At 54.1% G+C, this 22,677-nt stretch overlaps 1 long non-coding RNA gene across 1 annotated transcript; it reads left to right on the top strand.

Moving 5' to 3' along the window:
* The first annotated feature begins 8,819 nt into the window (after window positions 1–8,819).
* Window positions 8,820–16,584, top strand: LOC140429699 (uncharacterized). Its single transcript, XR_011949173.1, has 2 exons — window positions 8,820–9,187; window positions 15,127–16,584. It is a non-coding gene; the product is annotated as an uncharacterized lncRNA (long non-coding RNA).
* Window positions 16,585–22,677: the final 6,093 nt, after the last annotated feature.

Below are 22,677 nucleotides of genomic sequence, written 5' to 3'. Positions count from 1 at the left end.
GTTCAACGGCTTTCTCGTGGGTGAGGGCTGGTCAGGTCTAAACCTAACAAGTACTCTGTCCCTTTCATGGGGCGTCCGGTCATGAGGGTGTGTGGGGTGTGACCTGTGGAGGTGGAAACAGTGTTACGCAAAAACATCAGCGCAAAGGGGAGGACCGAATCCCAAGTGGTGTTGTTCTGCTGGACCATTTTCCTAAGGGTGGTTTTTAGGGTCCGATTCATGCGCTCCACTATACCACTCCACTGTGGGTGGTACGCAATGTGAAATTTTTGGGTTATGCCAAATATCGTGAAGACGTTCTGCATGACCCGTCCCGTAAAGTGAGAACCTTGGTCCGACTCAATACTGCGGGGGAGTCCCCATCTTGTGAAGATGTGGTGGGTTAGGATTTTGGCTGTGGTTTTTGCGGTGTTGGTGCAGGCTGGAAATGCTTCCACCCACTTTGTAAAAGTGTCTATGGCCACCAGAACATATTTATAGACATTCCTGCAAGGGGGCAATGGACCTATAAAATCGATCTGGAGGTTAGTCCAGGGGCCGTTAATGGATCGGGTGTGGCTGAGATGTGCCTTTTTGGCATATCTATCTGGGTTGTTCTGAGCGCAGATGAGGCAATTCTCAATGTAATGGGATACATCCTCTTTGAGATTAGGCCACCAACAAAGCTGTTTGAGGTGGGCTGCGGTGGGTTCGAAACCCTGGTGTCCATGACCATCATGGAATAAACAGATCATTTGATTCCTATCCTGCTCAGGAACTACATAAAGGGTGTCCTTTAGCACCACACCGTCATGTGTGGTTATGGTATTCCGGAACCTCTCGTATGAGGCTGGAAACTTCCCTTTCACGATTTCAGTGAGAGCACTATCCTGCTTCTGGGCCTCTACTAGATCTTCGATCCTAGTCTGCGCGACCTGAACTGCACTCACTGGCGCACTCACTGGGGCGCTCCCGGGGGGCCTCCAAAAGTACCCATGCCTGGATCCTGCCTTAGCCAGTGCGTCGGCTTTTACATTTCCAGGGGGGGAGGAACGATGGTGGCTGCGGACTTTTATAATGCCAAAAGTCCTGTCCTTGGCTTTTTTCAGAATATGGCGGAGTAATGGGGCTGAGGGGAGGGGTTTCCCATCCGCGGAAACAAATCCTCTCGTTTCCCAGAGGGGCAGAAATTCAGTGAGGCTGTTGCACACGTACAGACTGTCTGAATATATGTCTGCTGGGCTGGGGAAGGAATCTGGGTGCTCTACGATGTAAGCGATGGCCGCAAGCTCTGCTGCCTGCGCGCCTAAGTGTCCGGGTAATTTTAATGCGATTTCCTCGAGGGCTCGTCCCTGCGCGTCCTCCACATAAATCCCACAACCTGTTATGCATTGCCCATCCAGGATTGTGGAAGATCCATCCGGGTGAGGGGGGTTCTGAGATGGAGTGGCTAGTTTTCTGGGGGGTGTTCTGGCTATAAAGGTGCCTGTATTATGGTGGGGCGAGATGATTTCACACTCATGGGGGGTTCCGGGGTATTGTAGATTGTCCGCTAAGTATGTGTGAGTCTTTGTCCGTTTTACTGTGATGTCCCGTCCTTGTAAGAGAAGGGTCTACTTAGCAGCGCGGATTTGGCTGACGGTACCGTCTTTAAGTCGTCCGTCCAGTAAACGTTGGGTGGGGGTGTGCTCGGTCAAAATGGTGATGGGGTTCAGTCCGGAAATGTAGGAAAAGTACTGGGCTGCCCAGAAAACTGCGAGCAGGTGCCTCTCACAGGCTGAAAATCCCTGCTCCACAGCATCTAAAATTCGGGAGGCATAAGCCACGGGTCTTAGCTGGTCATGCCGTTCCTGCAGGAGCACGGCTGAAAGGGTGCGGTCTGTGGTCGCTACCTCTATGGCGTAAGGGGAAAGCGGGTCTGGAACTTGTAGTGCGGGGGCGGCCATGAGCGCCTGTTTTAATGATTCCACAGCCTCCGTATGCTGCGGAAGCCATTCCCAGGGGGCTCCTTTCTTTAGGAGGTCTGAGAGGGGCGCTGCCTTGCTGGCGAAACCGTCAATGTGGTTTCAGCAGTAGCCAACCAGTCCTAAAAACGACCGGAGGGCTGACACGTGTTGGGGAAGGGGCAATTTAGCGATCGAGTCAATCCTTTTGTGCTCGATCTCGCGTTTGCCGTGTGTGATGATAGTGCCCAAATATATCACCTTTTCTTCCAATATCTGGGCCTTTTTGGGGTTTACTTTACAGCCAATGGAATGTAGTAATTCCAGGAGTTCGGACAGAAGCTCAATGTGCTCTCCCTTTGTGTCTGTCTGCAATAGTAGGTCGTCTACATACTGTACCAGACATTCGGGGCGAGAAAATTTTGTAGTCCATTTGCCAGCTGTCGGTGGAAAATGGAGGGGGAGTTGTGGAAGCCTTGTGGCAGGCATGTCCACGTGTACTGCTGAGCTCTGAAAGTGAAGGCAAATTTATACTGGCATGCCTTTGCCAATGGAATGGACCAGAACCCATTACTGATGTCCAAAACCGTGAAATATCGGGCATGGACTCCCTGTTTGAGCATGGTCTCGGGACTTGTTGCAACGGTGGGGGCTGCTGCGGGGGTGACTTTATTGAGTTCCCGATAATCCATGGTCAAACGCCATGATCCGTCGGGTTTCCTTACTGGCCAAATCAGGGCATTATTAGTTGAGGCTACCGATCTTAGGACGCCCTGCTCTATGACCTTTAGGATTTCTCCCTCTGCTTCTAGGGGAAATCCGTACTGTTTTTGGGGTCTTGGGTCCGGTCTGGTTATTTGTACGGAACCGGTCATCCGTCCACAGTCGTGTTTGTGGGTTGTGAATGCTGCCCTGTTCTTTTGCAGGACTGCCCTAACCTGTCGGTCCGTGCTGAGTGTGCTGGGGTTGAACCAAAACTCGCCTACTGCGCTAATTTTGTTCATATAATCCCCTATATTGAGCGTTGCGGGGGCTCTAGCGGATTTCACCATCTTCCAGACACACTGGTTGACTGGATCGAAAGAGAGGTGATGAGAGTTCATGAAGTCGATCCCCAAAATGTGCTCTGCTGTTGGGGGCAGGTCGACTAACACTACGGGGTGTTTCGTATTAATGGTTCCGATCTGGATGGGTACAGGGGTTGTGATATGTCCCTGTTGTGAGTGGCCTGTGAAGCCGCTGAGGGTGATAGTGGCTGTGGCGGGCCACGTGTCCTTACCAAGGTGGAGGAATTTAAGGTTGTGCGGGACCCTCCTGTGTCCCAGAGAAGCTCGATCGGCTGTCCCCTAACCTTTGCTGCGACTACGGGTCGTCCTGACCTATCCCAAAGGGTATCGCAGACCCAGCTGGGGGAGCCTGTACACCGTCAGTCCGTTCCGGTCAAGCCTGTCTGATCGGACTGGGCGCTAACGCTATGTATGGGCTCTGCCTTTTTCTTATTGAGAGTGCCTGTCTGTTGGGCTCTCTGTGGTTTTTTAGGGGCTTTGCATTCTTTGGCAAAATGTCCCAACTGTCCGCAATTGTAGCATTCTTGCGGTTTTGCTGGGGGGCTGCTCTTCCCCTCGTTTACCCAGGCGGGGTTGTGAAGAGTGGTTCTTACTGCCTGCACGTCTGCGGCGGCTTGCTTTTCCTCGGGGGTTCTAGCTGCGGGTTTACCGTGAGCTGCTTGTTCCCAAACGCGGGACAATCATTTGACCACCCACTTCTCATTATGAGCCTCCTCCGAGGGGTCATAATTACTACAGGCATTCTGTCCTGCTTCCGTGGCATGGGAGATAAGGGTGCGGGTCCATTTGGCCATATTGTCTGCGGACAAATGGGCACAGTCTACATTTCCGAAAATGGCTTCAAAGTGAATCCACAAGCGTCCTGCAAACGCTGTGGGGTGTTCAGACTTTTTCTGTCTGCACTTATTTAGACCGTCTACGGGGTCGCCCCGGTTGTACCCGATCGCATCCAGGATCGCGGTATGCATTTCTGCAAGGGTGCCTCCTCCTACATTCTGTGGGTCGGGAAGGGCTGCTGCGACCGATGGGTCTAAGCTGAGGACCGTGAGCTTTACCTGTTCTTTCTCATCCAGGCTGTACAAGGTCGCCTGGTGTTTGACGGTGGCAAAGAAATGGTGTGGGTCTGAAGCGGAGAGGAACGGTGCGATTTTAGCACACGCGTCCCGTAATTGGGTCACTGTGAGGGGGGTGGGATATAAGACTTTTGCCTCATCTGCTGTGGCGGTGCGGTGGGTTGTTATAGGGTCATGGGAGCCTGTATTACCTGCTGTGTGGGGGTGGGGGTGCTCTCCTCCTTTGGGGTTTTCCCTGCGCACATGCTCCCTGAACATATCTCTGTGCTGTCTCTTGCAGTTCTTCCCAATCAGGGCCGTCTTCCTGGTCTAAACTTTCCCCAAAGGTGTCTTGGAATCCCTTTTGGACAGACAGCATTGCTTGAAGGTCTGCAATTTGCTTTCGGCACTTCGCATGGTCTCAGGTACTTTGCCTTTGTTCCGTGGTTGCAGCGTGGAGCGCTCTCAAGGCTGCCTTGAGATCACTACATTGCTTCTGTAGTGTCTCCACCTGCTTCTCCGTCTCTTTCTTAACCAGGATGGCACGCTGCGTGTCCTGATAAGCCTTCTCATACTGGGATTGAAAACTGCTTAAATGCGCCAGACAAGACTGGTGACCCCGTTTGGCGTCAGCCACCTCTTCGTCCTTTGCTTCCAACTGCCTTTTCAATTCCAGGTTTTCCGTTTCCATCTCGCATACATCGATTTTACTCATACGATGTATGCCTTCTATTTCTTTTCGGAGCGTCCTGACGACCTCCTCTGTGCCTCGCAATTGTGCCATGCAGGACACGATTGCCATCGGCTTGCGCGCTTTCGCTAAGCTTTTCTTATGGATTTCACTCATGTTCTCCCACCAATTTCCGAAAATACAGACTTCCGACAGTTTTGACGCAACAAAATCTATCAGTTTTACCTTATAACCCTGTTAGTTACGCATGCATACACACACTTCCGAATTGTGAATTAACCAGAACCGCTTGAACACTTGTGGTTTTTTTTGTTTTTGTTTCCGATTGGATTCTAATCAAATTGTTGGGGTTCTCCCGGAGTGGTTTTCCACTTCTATGTCGGGTCCCGGCGGAGTCGCCAATTATGTTGCTCTTATTAGCCTTAGTTTATTACCTCTGATTATGTCACCTTTGCTCATGAGTCGCCAGGTATCTTTCTGATACCGCCACGTGGTTCAAGCTCGAGTTATGATTAATAAGTCAGCACACCGCTCAGTAAGATTGAAATCAACGGTCATTTATTATATACAACATTTAATGCTTACACAATAATGCTACTCTCTATATTGAAACCTATCACTACTGGCCAATACTTAACTTTAGGAAGGGCCCACCAGGTTAGGGAAACAAATGGCTTATCGAATCGGATCTGGCCCGCGGGATTCAAAAGGCTGATATGGGTCGATGGCTAGGAGTCTCTATCGGGTAGCGATCGCTGGAGTCAAACTTATGCTTTCTGGTCGATGTTCTTGCGAAGGTCGCGAGCAGGCGAAGAAGGGAGAGAGAGAGCGATCTGAACTTGGCCCCTTATTTTATAGGGCCCAGGGGCTTCCCGCCTCTCGGGGCGGCCCTTGACCCTGAGTCCCAAGTGATTGGACTTGTTCCCAATCACTGGGTTCGATACGTCCAATAACGGGGCGATTCCTCGATCGGGGGGGTGGTCGTTCACCTGTCTTTGTTTCGGCCACTGCAGGCGCCGACAGGTCTGGCCCGGCATTCAATTGCTAATATGTTGCAATTGTTCCCGGGGATAGCCGATTAAACTGCAGATGTCTGGGTTGATGTGCTGCTAATGGTCTTGAGTATCGATCTGGGCCGACTTCCCCAGAGCCGAATATGCTATTCTGTCTGCAGCTGTCCGTTTGTGTCCTGTTGGCTGCTTTTCCCATCAGCCTTTTCGGTTAGCCATTTTAAATCGGGTTTTGGCCAAATTAATAGGGAATCAGCCATTTTAGGTGGCTACATCCCCTACAGTGTGGGTCATACAGGCCGATCTCACTCTTAAATGGAGATGCAAAGTTGCTGGCAAAGATTTTAGCCATGAGGATAGAGGACTGTGTCCCGCAGGTCATACACGAGGATCAGACAGGGTTCGTGAAAGGGAGGCAGTTGAATACCAATGTATGGAGGCTCTTGAATGTTATAATGATGCCGGCGATGGAAGGGGAGGCGGAGATAGTGGTGGCGATGGATGCGGAGAAGGCCTTTGATAGGGTTGAGTTGGGGTACCTGTGGGAGGTGTTGGAAAGGTTCGGGTTCGGGGAGGGGTACCTCAGGTGGGTGAGGCTGCTGTATGAGGCCCCGGTGGCGAGTGTGGCCACGAACAGAAGGAGGTCAGAGTATTTCCGGCTACACCGGTGGACGAGGCAGGGGTGTCCCCTGTCCCCCCTGCTCTTTGCACTGGTGATTGAACCCCTGGCCATGGCGATGAGGGAGTCGAGGAACTGGAGGGGGCTGGTGCAGGGTGGGGAGGAACATCGGGTGTCGCTCTATGCGGATGATTTGCTGCTATATGTGGCGGACCTGGTGGGGGGAATGCCGGAGGTGATGAGGATCCTTAGAGAGTTTGGAGATTTCTCCGGGTACAAGCTTAATATGGGGAAGAGCGAGTTGTTCGTAGTGCACCCGGGGGCCAGGAGAGGGGATTGGTGAGCTCCCGCTAAAAAGGGCGGAGAGGAGTTTCAGGTACCTGGGGGTCCAGGTGGCTAGGAACTGGGGGGCCCTCCATAAGCTTAACTTCACGAGGCTGGTGGAGCAGATGGAGGAGGAGTTTAAGAGGTGGGACGTGCTGCCACTCTCCCTGGCGGGTAGGGTGCAGTCAGTTAAAATGACGGTGCTCCCAAGGTTTTTGTTCCTGTTCCAATGCCTCCCCATCCTGATCCCTAGGGCCTTCTTCAGGCGGGTTAACAGGAGTGTTATGGGGTTTGTGTGGGCGCAGAAGACCCCAAGGGTGAGGAGGGTGTTCCTGGAGCGGTGCAGGGATGGGGGTGGGGGGGGGGGGGTGGGGTGTTGGCGCTGCCTAACCTCTGTGGGTATTATTGGGCCGCCAACGTGGCAATGGTGCGTAAGTGGGTGATGGAGGGGGATGAGGCGGCATGGAAGAGGCTGGAGATGGCATCCTGTGTGGGCACGAGCCTGGAGGCGCTGGTGACGGCGCCGATGTCGCTTCCTCCAACGAGGTACGCCACGAGCCCGGTGGTGGCGGCTACCCTCAGAATTTGGGGGCAATGGAGACATCACAGGTGGGAGGTGGGGGCCTCGGTGTGGTCCCCAATTCGGGGGAACCACCGGTTTGTCCCAGGGAGGATGGATGGAGGGTTCCTGAGCTGGCACAGGGTAGGTATTAGAAGGATGGGGGACCTGTTTGTGGACGGGAAGTTCGCGAGCCAGGGTGAGCTGGAGGAGATGTTCGGGCTCCCCCCGGGGAACACCTTCAGATATATGCAGGTAAGGGCGTTTGTTCGGCGGCAGGTGGTGGAGTTCCCACGGCTGCCGCCACGCGGGGTCCAGGACAGGGTGCTGTCGGGGGTGTGGGTTGGAGAGTGAAGGATCTCGGCAACGTATCAGGTGATGCAGGAGGAGGAGGAGGCCTCGGTGGAGGAGCTAAAGGGTAAGTGGGAGGAGGAGATGGGTGAGAATATTGACGAGGAGATGTGGGCAGATGCCCTGGGGAGGGTGAACTCTTCCTCCTCTTGCGCGAGGCTCAGCCTCATACAATTTAAGGTGCTGCACAGGGCTCACATGACCGGGGCAAGGATAAGCCGGTTCTTTGGGTGCGAGGACAGGTGTGTTAGGTGCTCAGGGAGACCAGCAAACCACACCCACATGTTCTGGGTCTGCCCAGCGCTGGAGAACTTTTGGAAGGGTGTAGCGAGGACGGTGTCGAGGGTGGTAGGTTCCAGGGTCAAGCTGGGCTGGGGGCTCGCAATATTTGGGGTGGCAGAGGAGCCGGGAGTGCAGCAGGCGAAAGAGGCCGGTATTCAGGCCTTTGCGGCCCTGGTAGCCCGGCGAAGGATTCTTCTTCAGTGGAAGGATGCGAGGCCCCCAAGCGTGGAATCTTGGATCAGTGATATGGCGGGGTTTATTAAATTGGAGAGGGTGAAAATCGCCTTAGGGGATCGGTGCAAGGGTTCTTCAGGCGGTGGCAACCGTTCCTAGACTTCCTGGCAGAACGGTAGAAGATTTCATAGAATTTACAGTGCAGAAGGAGGCCATTCTGCCCATCGAGTCTGCACCGGCTCTTGGAAAGAGCACCCCACCCAAGGTCCACACCTCCACACTATCCCCATAACCCAGTAACCCCACCCAACACGGAGACAATTTTGGACACTAAGGGCAATTTATCATGGCCAATCCACCTAGCCTGCACATCTTTGGGCTGTGGGAGGAAACCGGAGCACCCGGAGGAAACCCACGCACACACGGGGAGGATGTGCAGACTCCGCACAGACAGTGACCCAAGTCGAGAATCGAACCTGGGGCCCTGGAGATGTGAAGCAATTGTGCTAACCACCATGCTACCGTGCTGCCGTCAGTAGCGGCGGCAACCCGGGAGGAGTGGGGGAGGGGGGTGGGGGGTGGGCTGGTTCGTTTTTCGTTTTTCTTGAGTGGCCGTGCATTTTTGCCTTTGTGTTGATGAAGGTTGTTAATTTATTATTTATGTTTATGGGGTGGGGGGGGTTTGTTCTTTTCTTTCTGTGTTTTGTTGTTGACATTTTGTGAAAATTTGAATAAAAATTATTTTTTGAAAAAAAGAAAGGATTGGAAAGGTTCGTCCTTACCCTGCAAACGCTGCTGGAACACGTAGCGTTCGAAACTTTCATTCACCTCTACGCTGCAGTGAGTGTCAAACTTGAGGAGAACCGTCTTGAACTTCGTCTTGTCTTCGTCATCTGCAAAGGTGAGAGAGTTGAAAATGTGGATGGCATGGTCCCCGGCTGTGGAGAGGAGAAGAGCAATCTTTCTGGTGTCCGAGGCGCCCTCCCTGTCCGTGGCTTCGAGGAGGAGCTGGAAGCGCTGTTTGAAAATCTTCCAGTTGGCCCCGAGGTTGCCGGCGATGCGGAGTGGCGGCGGCGGGCTGATGTTGTCCATGTTGCAGGATGACGGAATGCTGGCGGAAGGCAGATCACTTGCAGGTAGGTCTAAGAAGTGCTAATATCCCTCAACACCTGGTACCATGACGTGTTGGGTGCTCTGGATCACATACAGATCACCAACACTTGAAGTTGTGCAACACTATTTTCTTAAAAGGTTAAATATTTAAACATACTTGAACTGTGGGTAAATACGATACTAGCTTTAACTAAAGACTGTTGCCTTGTCACCAACACTTGAAGTTGTGCAACAGTATTTTATTGAAAGGTTAACTATTTAAACATACTTGAACTGTGGGTAAATACGATACTAGCTTTAACTAAAGACCTTTGCCTTGTCCTAACCAGTTGATGCACTCAGCACATGGTGAATGTCTGTGTTGCAGGCTGCGAGCCCTGTGCTCCCAGCTAGCGGCTACTCGAAAAAGCGGGAACTCTGATGCCCCCTGTCTTTATAGTGCGTGTGCTCTCACTGGTGATTGGCTGCGGTGTTGTGTATGTTGATTGGTCCCACTGTGTGTCCATCAGTGTGTGTCTGCACCATAATATACTGGTGTATATTATGACACATTTGTCCCCAGATAATATGGCCAAATGGACCCGAATTCTAGTCTCCCACGCCACAGACGCAGGATAAAAAGCTTGCGCAAATTATGATCCCTCAGATGAGGCCCACAATGAAAAATGGGTTTTGAAGAGATTGTCCCGCGCTTGGGAGCAATCAATTGCAGGCAAAACCGCATTTATAACACCCGATAAAGAGTAGGCAGAGATGAATCCAGTTAAAGCACACCAGAACCCCGCATGGGTAAATGAGGGCAGGAACAGCCCACCCCAGCCCAAAGCTCAGGAATGTTACAACTGTGGACAGCTAGGACACTTTGCACGAGAGTGCAACGCGCCCCAAAAGCAGCAGAGAAACCAACAGACAGGCACCCTAAACAGGAATCGGGCAAAGCCGATTCATAGTGTTAGCGCCCGTTCAGAGAATGCAGACATGAACGGCACCGACTGACGGTGTTCGGGCTCCCCAACTTGGGTCTGTGACACCCTTTAGGACAAGTCCGGTAGACCAGTAGTGGCAGGCAAAGTTCGGGGACTCCCCGTAGAATTCCTTTGGGACACAGGAGGGTCCCGCACCACACTCAATTCCTCCACGATGTTTCAGCGAGACACGTGGCCCACAACAGACACCATCACACTCAGCGGTTTTACAGGCCATTTACAACAGGGACACATCACAGCCCCTGTAGCAATACAAATAGGTAACATCACAGCTAAGCACCCCGTAGTTTTGGTTGCTCTGCCCAAGACAGCAGAACATATCCTTGGGATCGATTTCATGAGCTCTCATAACCTTTCTTTTGACCCAGTTAACAAGTGTGTTTGGAAAATGGCAAAGGCAGCACGAGCCCCCGCCACGCTCACAGTTGGAGAGTATGTAAACAGGATTAGCTTAGTAGGAGACTTCTGGTTCGACCATCGAGCCATTAGTGCAGACAAACAGGTTAGGGCAGTCCTGCAGGAACATAAAGCAGCATTTGCACAGCACAAGCACGACTGTGACAAACTGGCTGGCTTTGTGAACATTACAGGCCCCGACCCTAAACCCCAGAAGCAATACGGATTTCCCCAGGAAGCAGAGGGAGAAATCTCCAAAGTCATAGAGAGTTTGTTGGATCAAGGCGTACTCAGATCAGTAGCCTCCACAAACAACGCACCGATTTGGCCCGTCAGGAAACCGGATGGATCATGGCGACTGACCATTGATTACCGGGAATTGAACAAAGTGACCCCAGCAGCAGCCCCCACCGTAGCCAGGAGTCCCGAGACCATGCTCAAACAGGGACTCCAGTCAAAGATTTTTCCGGTTTTGGACATTAGTAACGGCTTTTGGTCCATTCCATTGGCTAAAGCGTGCCAGTACAAATTTGCCTTTACATTCCAGGGACAACGTGTCCTCCACAAGGCTTCCACAACTCCCCCTCCATTTTCCACCGACAGCTGTCAAATGGATTAGCAAAATTTTCCCGCCACGGTTTTCTGGTCCAGTACGTAGACAACTTGCTACTACAGGCAGACACAAAGGGAGAGCACATTTCGCTTCTCGCCGAACTCCTAGGACTCCTGAAAGAAATTGGTTGTAAAGTCAACCCCAAGAAGGCCCAGATTTTGAAAGAGAAAGTGATTTACTTGGGAACAGTGATCACTCATGGTAAACGCTAGATCGAGCAAAAGAGAATTGACTCGATCGTCAAATTGCCCCTTCCCCACAATGTCTCAGCCTTCCCGCCCCGTTAATGGACCCTGGACAAATTTCCAGATAGATTATATATGTCCCCTACCCCCTTGCAGAAATGGTTCTAAGTATGTGTTGGTGGTCATAGACACCTTCACAAAATGGGTGGAAGCTTTTCCATCGCGAACTAATACCGCCAAGGCAACGGCTAAAATATTAACACACCACATCTTTACAAGATGGGGACTCCCCCACAGTATAGAGTCCGATCAACGCTTCCATTTTACAGGACGTATAATGCTCCTCCAGGAACGCCACAACCAATTACGTCCCGTAGCATACGCCCCGTAGAGCAAGGATTTTCTGCCTGTCAAAGGCACCTGCTCGCAGTTTTTTTGGGCAGTACAATACTTCGCCTACATTACAGGACTCAACCCCATCACCATCCTCACAGAACACACCCCGACACAACTATTGTTAGACGGCTGACTTAAGGATGGCACTCAGCCAAATCTGTGCAGCCCGTTGGACCCTTCTTTTACAGGGACGGGACATCACAGTAAAATGAACCAAGACCCACAACTTCCTTGCCGATAATTTGCAGTATGCAGGCACCCCTCATGAATGTGAGATCATCACCACTAAACACAACACAGGCCCATTTATTCCTAAAACACCTCCCAGGAAAACAGGTAGTCCACCCCAGAGACTCGTGCGCAATCCTGAAGATTTATGTGGATGGCTCCTCCACAGTGTTAAATGAAAAGAGAATTGCCGGTTGCGGTATTTACGTAGAGGATGCGCAGGGAGACGCCCTAGATGAGATTGCATTAAAGTTGCCAGGACACTTAGGCTCACAGGCAGCAGAACTGGCAGCAATCGCTTACATTGTAGACCACCCCGACTCGTCCCGACCCCAGCAGACATCTATTCAGACAGCTTCGATGCATGTAATAGTTTGACAGAATTCCTACCCCTGTGGGAAACGAGAGGATTTGTTTCCGCGGACGGTAAACCCCTACCCTCAGCCCCATTACTCTGCCATATCTTAGAGACAGCGAAGGATCGAAAATATGGAATAATTAAGGTTCGCAGTCATCACCGTTCTTCCCCCCCTGGTAGCATTAAAGCAGACACCCTAGCGAAGGCAGGCTCCAGGCATGGTTATTTTTGGAACCCCCCCCGAGAGCACCCCAGTACACGCAGTTCAGGTCTCACAGACCAATATTCAGGATCTAGCAAAGGCACAGAAGGAGGACGAGAAACTCAGGGAAGTTTTAAAGGGTAGCTTCCCAGCCCCGTACGCTAAATATAAAAATGCAATAACCACACATGATGGTGTGATTTTAAAGGATGGCATTTATATAGTTCCCAGCTAGGACAGGAACCAGATCATTTGTCAGTTCCATGACAATCATGGGCACCAAGGAATTGAACCCACCCTAGCCCACCTCAGACCACTCTGCTGGTGGCCTGATTTAAAAACTGATCTAACGCACTACATAGAGAATTGCTTAATCTGTGCCCAGAACAATCCGGACAGATATGCAAAAAAGGTTCAACTTATTCATACCCGCCCCGTTAATGGACCCTGGACAAATCTCCAGATAGATTATATACGTCCTCTACCCCCTTGCAGAAATGGTTACAAATATGTGTTGGTGGTCATAGACACCTTCACAAAATGGGTGGAAGCTTTTCCGTCGCGAACTAATACGGCCAAGACAACGGCTAAAATATTAACACACCACATCTTTACAAGATGAGGACTCCCCCGCAGTATAGAGTCCGATCAAAGCTTCCATTTTACAGGACGTATAATGAAAAACGTCCTCACAATTTTCGGCATTCGACAAAAGCTTCACAAAGCATACCACCCACAGTCAAGTGGTATTGTAGAGAGGATGAATAGGACATTAAAAGCCACCCTCAGGAAAATGGTTCAGCAGAATAACAGCACCTGGGATTCAGTTCTCCCATTTGCTTTAATGTTTATAAGAAACACGGTATCCACGTCCACAGGATACACCCCCCACACCCTCATGACCGGACGCCCCATGAAAGGCACTGAGTATTTATTAGGACTGGATTTGGCCAGCCCCGCAGTTACAGCCCTCACGCATGAAAATGCGGTTCAACAATTGATACAGAACATAAAGGCAGCCCAACACGCAGCAGCTGTGAGACTTGGAACCAGGAAGAAACAGAGCAAGGCTTGTTTCGACAAAACAGTACACGCCACTGAGTTTACAGCAGGGTAACAAGTCATGCTTTCCCTATACAACCCCAGTTCATTCCTTTCCCCCACATTTTCCAGACCGTACTCAATTTCGGACAAAGTCAGCCCCTCGGTATACAAAATTACATATCCCAATGGTAAGTCTGCGTGGTTTCACATAAACCAGCTCAAGGCTTACGGCTCGCAGAATAACCACACACACCACATCCTGCTCGCAGCAGCAGACGATCACGCCCCACCCACAGATGACGTTTTCCTACCCTCCCCCAACCAGTCCAGCCCGCCCTCAGGCACGACTTCAACTCTACCCCCAGAGGCACAACCCCGCCTCTCCCTTCCTGACGATAGCCACAGCACACCACGTTATGACTATACCACTGTACCGGGCCCCACTCCCAGCGAATCCAAGCATGATTCCACTGACCCCTTTGAGGTTACATATATCAAAGCCCCTGACCCAGGCCCACCGCCCGGCGATTACGGATTGAAAACTAGTAGCTCCAACCTTGACACACGATTCTGGCACTGAGACAATTCGTTCAGGCTCATCCGGAATGATGAGATGGACCCCAATTCGCCCCAAGCAGCTTTAGCATGGTTACTACAGTCAAGAGTTTGGCAGCCAGGAGAAGATGATGACATAGAGTCTGATTCCCACCAAACAAATCCCTTTGCGACCCTGTTCGCTGTTGAGCAGTGAGGTGTCCAGATGATGGAGAAAAAAGGAACCGATGGAGAGATACGGTGTCCTTTCTGATGGAACCTGCACCTTGTTTGTTCGTTAGTGTTAACGTTAAGTGTTGTTCGTAAACTCAACAGTTTTCACGGCCCCACGTCACCACTCCTTTGACGCCCAATGCCTGTTAGAGGAACAAGTTTGTCCCCAGACAATAGTTCAGAGGAACTAGTTTGTCAACATAAACCAGTTTAAAGGTACAAGTTTGTCGCCAGACAACCATTCAAAGGAACTAGTTTGTCGACAGACACGACTCATAGCTACTCTCCTGATTCGAGAGGAAGCCCCCACGACGACCACATTCTTACCCGTTCTTGCCGGTTGCTCAGGCAGTGGAGAAACGGCATTGGTCCCCGCCCTGCCTGAGGACCCCCCTCTGGTCAGCTACGCTCGGGTAGAGCACATACGGCATTGATCACCGTCCGACCCGGGATTCCACCCATTTCTTACCCACCGCGGCCCATACGCACCCCATTTTGGTTTGTTACGTTCAAAATGTTTTTGTTTGGTTTTGGCAACCCTTAGGTTGCTTCGGTATGCTATTTACATCCTAAAACACGAGGATGGTAGATCACACAGGCTGCGAGACAGCTCACACTATGTCAGTAATTTCCCGAACGTCTTGTCCCAAATATTTGGTTTTTAAAAAAAATGAGGGAGTCACAGATGGTGACCAATTATAAAGGGAAATTGGCAACAAAGGACAGACAGACAGACATACGAGATCTTAAGCAAGATAATAATAGAAATTATGCTTGTGTTCACAGAACTCCGGAACCTCAGGAACCCCAGAGGAAGACAAAGAAGAAGACCGACAAAGATGAAGACAGCCTTCGTGTTCACATGGATCTTAGCGGGATCCCTTCAGTTGCGCGCGGACGTGACCCCACTGACCCCTACCACACAAACCGTAAATGATTCTCACCCCTGTAATACACGGAACCCCGAGATAACTAGCCCAGCGACAGCTAGCAATACCCCGACCTGGTGTGATAGGTTTATCACCTGGTACTCACTCTCATATGTAGTCGAAGCCCTCTTAGTACTGGCGATACTTTGCAGTGTCGTGCAGACACTTAGAGTTAGGAAATGGCGAAAAAGAGCATATCGCTCTCGCACCCCGGTATACAGGTTTAGGTCCCCCAATTTTGGATTTCACCACAGCCCCGAACCCATTGAGACGGATTAAAGTGTATCCATTTCACCTTATGTATTCTGTGAAATAAAGAGATGTAAACCTCTGTGTCTGACTGCCAGGCCAGAGAAATTTGTGTGCTGCTATTTTGTACAGTTTAAGATGTTGTAGATTTTTGGATTGTTTGAATGAGGATAGTTTATTGAGAATAGTTAGAGGTTCCAGTTTTTTTATTTTTCTGTAATGCATGCATTAATGTCATAGCGCCCCGTAGAGTTTTATAATAATGTATGTATTTAAAATGATTTAGGTAAAATTGTGTTGCATAGGATAGGACAGTGTAGAGCCTAAGTATGAGTGCCCCGTTTGGTCAGAGGATGAAGATGACGCAGTAGTGTGATCCTTCATGCTTCGCATTGAGGATCACAAAGAGGTAGTGTAGCCATCTGGGATGGCCACGTCCCGATTACAAAATGGACACCCGCAAAGAATGCAGGGAAAATTGGACAATACTGAAAAGTAAACTGGTGCAAGGTCAGTCAGTTGATTAGAGCAGTGGCTCTCAGACAGAACTGGTACTGCTAAGCCATCTACATACTAATGAGCCATCTCCGGGGACAAAAGGGAAACATTTAGATAAACAATGTTAAGGCAGACACCCCGGTGCCAGAGGAGACTCAAACAAAGCAAACCAACGGCCACCTAGGACACGCCCAGCAACCAGGAACCCACCCCTCTATTGGAGGAAGATCGATAAGAATGATTGGGAAAGGCCCAAATAATTGAGGCCAAGTTCAAGGCCAGCCCAAAAGCACGCGAAGCCCTTTCGGGTATAAAAAGTATTCCTCAAGAGAGAATCTTTCTTCTTTGGCCTTGGCTCTCAGCGAAGAGAGACCAGCCTAGCAGCTACGCCAGACCAAGTAAGTTCCAAGTCAATGCACGCTGCGAGATAGACGCTCCTAGTTGCTATCCTGTAAACAGCTCAACCCAGCAGCCTCAGAACTGAGCAACGGCCATTGTTCCTCTGACTGAGTGGGCACCCGAAGCTAAGTATAGGCTTTTAGCAATAGTGATAGTTTAGGTCGTAGAGTTTTATAACCGTTATAGAGTAGATTTGACTGTGTGTAAATAAATGAGCATTCTTTTGAACTTACTAACTGGTGTGTCGAGTCATTGATCAGTATTCGGTTCTGAAACTTGTGGTGGTGTCGAAAGATACCTGGCGACTCTTAAGCAAACGTAATTAAACAGAGCCAAATTAAGAGACAACAGCAAGTTAGTAACACCACACAGTCTTCCCTTGGCTTCTGACCTTGTATGATACGGGCCCTGTTTTCTCCAACACAAACCCAGCGAGCCAGTGGGTGCCCTCGCCGAAATTCCAGCATATACAGCAACCCCTGTTTAAAACTTCTCCCAGGCATCTGCAAGTCATGGTATTTCTTTTGAATTTCCTGTTTTGACTACCTTTCCGCCAAGACATGGAAACTTCGGGCTCCAGTGAGTTCAGGCATTGGCCCATTAATAGCTCCGCTGGTGCTATCCCTGTTGTGACATGAGGCATGATCCGGTAATGATCTATATCCAGGGAGCCCACAGTCCGTCTCCGCATGCCTCGTTTAAATGTTTGAACTGCCCGCTCTTCCAAACCATTCAAGGACAGCTGGTATGGGACAGTCCAGATGGGCCTATCCCATTGGCATGCACAAATGCTTGGAAATCCTTGCTCGTGAATGGGGTCCCTCTGGTACTAAGCGAGTGTCGTAATTTCTACACGTTGCTCTCAAGGTGTTGGTTGTGATCATCCACACATCCACATCCAGCCACTTTGAGTGGGCATCTACGAGGATCAGAAACGCGGAACCCATGAAAGGTCCGGCGCAGTCAGCGTGTAACTGCACCCAGGGGTGCCCTGGTCATTCCCAGGAATGAAGCGAGGCCGACAGAGAGAGCTTCTGGCATGTTCGGCAGCTTTTTCTCACTCTCCTCATCCTTTGCACCAGACATAGCTCCTTGACAGCATCTTCATCTTCGAATCCCCTGGGTGTCCACAATACAGATCCTGCAGGATCGACTCTTGGCCTGGTTGCAGGACGATCACGTGAGCTCCCCATAGGATTCCTCTGGATTTGCCAACGTGGGATCCCTCTGGATCCACATACGGATCTGCCTGGCTCTCACTGGCAGCGTATCCCTGAAGTTCAGTGTCGTCACGGCTTTGTCCGTCACGCGTCAAGAGGGAGGCTTCACAGGGAGTGGGAGATGACTGAGGGCGTCAGCGTGTGCTATGTGCACCCCTGGGTGATGTTGAGACGTATACTCGTATGTCACTAATAACATGGCCCAGCGCTGGATTCGGGCCGAGGCTAAGGGGGGAATCCCCTTGTCCTCCATGAAAAGGCCCAGCAGAACCATATGGTCTGTGATTATAAAAAAGTGGTGCCCGGAGACATATTGATGAAACAAAAATATTTATTTTTACTAACGACTGTTATTCACCTTAAAAGACCTATTGGGTGGGTGCTAAAAACCAACGATGATCTGAGATGTTGGCAATGGAGAAGGGCAGTGGGATTGGAATGGTGAGAGGCGGCGTGGAAATGGGGTGGTGGGAGTGGGAATGGGGCAGTAGGAGGAGGCGTACGAGTGGGACGGTGGGAATGGGAGCAGGAGAGGGAACGTGGGAGCGGGGCAGCTGGAGCGGGGCAGTGGGAGCGGGGCAGTGGGAGCGGGAATGGGGCAGTGGGAGCGGGAATGGGGCAGTGGGACCGGGAATGGGGCAGTGGGATCGGGAATGGGGCAGCGGGAATGGGGCAGTGGGGGCGGGGCAGCTGGAGCGGGGCAGTGAGAGCAGGATGATGGGAGCAGTGAGATGGGATCGGTAATGGAGTAGTGGAAGCGGGAATGGTGCGGTGGGAGCAGGAAAAGGGGCGGGTCAGTGAGAGCAGGATGATGGGAGCAGTGCAGTGGGAGCAGAAGCAGGGCAGTGGTAGCGGGAATGGGAGCAATGTGGTGGGAGTTGGTCGGGAGTGGGATGGTGGGAAGGGAATGGGAATGGGGCAGTGGCACGGTGGGGGCAGGACAGTTGGAGCATGAGAAGGGTGGTGGGTAAAGGATTTGGTGGGAGTGGGGTGCGGGAGTGGGGTGTGGAAGTGGGAGGTGGGAGTGGGGTGTGGGAGTGGGGTGTTGGAGTGGGATCTGGGAGTGGGGTGTGGGGTGTGGGAGTGGGCTGTGGAGTGGGACGTGGGAGCGGGGTGTGGGAGTGGGGTGTGGGAGCGGGGAGTGGGAGCGGGAAGTGGGAGTGGGGTGTGGGAGTGGGGTATGGAGTGGGACGTGGGAGCGGGGTGTGGGAGTGGGGTGTGGGAGCGGGGAGTGGGAGCGGGGAGTGGGAGTGGGGTGTGGGAGTGGGGTATGGAGTGGGGTGTGGGAGCGGGGTGTGGGAAAGGGGTGTGGGAGTGGGGAATGCGAGTGGGGTGTGGGAGCGGGGTGTGGGAGCGGGGTGTGGGAGCGGAGTGTGGGAGCGGGGTGTGGGAGTGGGCTGTGGGAGTGGGCTGTGGGAGTGGGGAGTGGAGTGGGCTGTGGAAGTGGGGTGTGGGAGCGGGGTGTGCGAGCGGGATGTGGGAGCGGGGTGTGGGAGTGGGGTGTGGGAGTGGGGTGTGGGAGCGGGGTGTGCGAGCGGGGAGTGGGGTGTGGAGTGGGGTGTGGGAGCAGGGAGTGGGAGTGGGGTGTGGAGTGGGGTGTGAGAGAGGGGTGTGGGAGAGGGGTGTGGGAGTGGGGTGTGGGAGTGGGGTGTGCGAGCAGGGGGTGGGAGCGGGGTGTGGGAGTGGGGTATGGAGTGGGGTGTGGGAGCGGGGTGTGGGGAGTGGGGTGTGGAGTGGGGTGTGGGAGCGGGGAGTGGGAGTGGGGTTTGGAGTGGGGTGTGGGAGAGGGGTGTGGGAGAGGGGTGTGGGAGTGGGGTGTGCGAGCAGGGTGTGGGAGGGGGTGTGGGAGTGGGGTGTGGAGTGGGGTGTGGGAGCGGGGTGTGGGAGTGGGGTGTGGGAGTGGGGTGTGGAGTGGGGTGTGAGAGCAGGGTGTGGGAGTGGGGTGTGGGAGTGGGGTATGGAGTGGGGTGTGGGAGCGGGGTGTGGGAGAGGGGTGTGGGAGAGGGGTGTGGGAGTGGGGTGTGCGAGCAGGGTGTGGGAGCGGGGTGTGGGAGTGGGGTGTGGAGTGGGGTGTGGGAGCGGGGTGTGGGAGTGGGGTGTGGGAGTGGGGTGTGGAGTGGGGTGTGAGAGCAGGGTGTGGGAGTGGGGTGTGGGAGTGGGGTATGGAGTGGGGTGTGGGAGCGGGGTGTGGGAGCGGGGTGTGAGAGCAGGGTGTGGGAGCGGGGTGTGGGAGTGGCGTATGGAGTGGGGTGTAGGAGCGGGGTGTGGGAGTGGGGTGTGGGAGTGGGGTGTGGGAATGGGGAGTGGGAGTGGGGTGTGGGAGTGGGTATGGAGTGGGGTGTGGGAGCGGGGTGTGGGAAAGGGGTGTGGGAGTGGGGAATGCGAGTGGGGTGTGGGAGCGGGGTGTGGGAGTGGGGAATGCGAGTGGGGTGTGGGATTGGTGTGTGCGAGCGGGGTGTGGGTGTGGGAGTGGGGAATGGAGTGGGATGTGGGAGCGGGGTGTGGGAGTGGGGTATGGAGTGGGGTGTGGAAGTGGGGTGTGGGAGTGGGGAGTGGGAGCGGGGTGTGGGAGTGGGGTGTGGAAGTGGGGTGTGGGAGTGGGGAGTGGGAGTGGGGTGTGGGAGTGGGTATGGAGTGGGGTGTGGGAGCGGGGTGTGGGAGCGGTGTGTGGGAACGGGGTGTGGGAGTGGGCTGTGGGAGTGGGGAGTAGGAGTGGGGTGTGCGGGCGGGGTGTGGAAGTGGGGTGTGGGAGTGGGGAGTGGGAGCGGGGTGTGGGAGTGGGGTGTGGGAGCGGGGTGTGGGAGTGGAGTGTGGGAGCGGGGTGTGGGAGCGGGGTGTGGGAGCGGGGTGTGGGAGTGGGGTGTAGGAGTGGGAGTGGGTAGTGGGAGTGGGTGATGAGAGCGGGGAGTGGGAGTTGGGTGTGGGAGCGGGGAGTGGGTGCGGGGTGATGAGAGCGGGGAGTGGGAGTTGGGAGTGGGAGTGGGGTGTGGGAGTGGGGTGTGGGAGCGGGGTGTGGGAGCGGGGTGTGGGAGTGGGGTGAGGGAGCGGGGTGATGAGAGCGGGGAGTGGGAGTTGGGTGTGGGAGTGGGGTGTGGGAGCGGTGAGTGGGAGTTGGGTGTGGGAGCGGGGTGTGGGAGCGGGGTGATGAGAGCGGGGAGTGGGAGTGGGTAGTGGGAGTGGGGAGTGGGAGTGGGGTGATGAGAGCGGGGAGTGGGAGTGGGGTGTGGGAGTGGGGAGTGGGGTGTGGGAGTTGGCTGTGGGAGTGGGGTGTGGGAGTGGGGAGTGGGAGTGGGGTATGGAGTGGGATGTGCGAGTGGGGTGTGGGAGCGGGGAGTGGGAGCTGGGTGTGGGAGTGGGGTGATGAGAGCGGGGAGTGGGAGTGGGTAGTGGGAGCGGGGAGTGGGAGTGGGGTAATGAGAGCGGGGAGTGGGAGTGGGGTGTGGGAGTGGGGAGTGGGGTGTGGGAGTTGGTTGTGGGAGTGGGGTGTGGGAGTGGGGAGTGGGGTGTGGGAGCAGGGTGTGGGAGTTGGTTGTGGGAGTGGGGAGTGGGGAGTGGGAGTGGGGAGTGGGAGTGGGTAGTGGGAGTGGGTAGTGGGAGTTGGTAGTGGGAGTGGGTAGTGGGAGTGGGTAGTGGGAGTGGGAGTGGGGAGTGGGAGTGGGTAGTGGGAGTGGGTAGTGGGAGTGGGGAGTGGGAGTGGGTAATGGGAGTGGGGAGTGGGAGTGGGTAGTGGGAGTGGGGAGTGGGAGCGGGGTGTGGGAGCGGGGTGTGGGAGCGGGGTGTGGGAGCGGGGAGTGGGAGTGGGTAGTGGGAGTGGGGAGTGGGAGTGGGTAGTGGGAGTGGGGAGTGGGAGTGGGGAGTGGGAGTGGGGAATGGGAGTGGGTACTGGGAGTGGGGAGTGGGAGTGGGGAGTGGGAGTGGGGAGTGGGAGTGGGGAGTGGGAGTGGCGTATGGAGTGGGGTGTAGGAGCGGGGTGTGGGAGTGGGGTGTGGGAGTGGGGTGTGGGAATGGGGAGTGGGAGTGGGGTGTGGGAGTGGGTATGGAGTGGGGTGTGGGAGCGGGGTGTGGGAAAGGGGTGTGGGAGTGGGGAATGCGAGTGGGGTGTGGGAGCGGGGTGTGGGAGTGGGGAATGCGAGTGGGGTGTGGGATTGGTGTGTGCGAGCGGGGTGTGGGTGTGGGAGTGGGGTATGGAGTGGGATGTGGGAGCGGGGTGTGGGAGTGGGGTATGGAGTGGGGTGTGGAAGTGGGGTGTGGGAGTGGGGAGTGGGAGCGGGGTGTGGGAGTGGGGTGTGGAAGTGGGGTGTGGGAGTGGGGTGTGGGAGTGGGGAGTGGGAGTGGGGTGTGGGAGTGGGTATGGAGTGGGGTGTGGGAGCGGGGTGTGGGAGCGGTGTGTGGGAGCGGGGTGTGGGAGTGGGCTGTGGGAGTGGGGAGTAGGAGTGGGGTGTGCGAGCGGGGTGTGGAAGTGGGGTGTGGGAGTGGGGAGTGGGAGCGGGGTGTGGGAGTGGCGTGTGGGAGCGGGGTGTGGGAGTGGAGTGTGGGAGCGGGGTGTGGGAGCGGGGTGTGGGAGCGGGGTGTGGGAGTGGGGTGTAGGAGTGGGAGTGGGTAGTGGGAGTGGGTGATGAGAGCGGGGAGTGGGAGTTGGGTGTGGGAGCGGGGAGTGGGTGCGGGGTGATGAGAGCGGGGAGTGGGAGTTGGGAGTGGGAGTGGGGTGTGGGAGTGGGGTGTGGGAGCGGGGTGTGGGAGCGGGGTGTGGGAGTGGGGTGAGGGAGCGGGGTGATGAGAGCGGGGAGTGGGAGTTGGGTGTGGGAGTGGGGTGTGGGAGCGGTGAGTGGGAGTTGGGTGTGGGAGCGGGGTGTGGGAGCGGGGTGATGAGAGCGGGGAGTGGGAGTGGGTAGTGGGAGTGGGGAGTGGGAGTGGGGTGATGAGAGCGGGGAGTGGGAGTGGGGTGTGGGAGTGGGGAGTGGGGTGTGGGAGTTGGCTGTGGGAGTGGGGTGTGGGAGTGGGGAGTTGGAGTGGGGTATGGAGTGGGGTGTGAGAGTGGGGTG

Source organism: Scyliorhinus torazame, chromosome 1, assembly GCF_047496885.1.
Source record: "Scyliorhinus torazame isolate Kashiwa2021f chromosome 1, sScyTor2.1, whole genome shotgun sequence".
NCBI lineage: Eukaryota > Metazoa > Chordata > Chondrichthyes > Carcharhiniformes > Scyliorhinidae > Scyliorhinus > Scyliorhinus torazame.
Note: the sequence above shows the minus strand (reverse complement) of the source record. Positions and strands in the feature narration are given on the sequence as shown.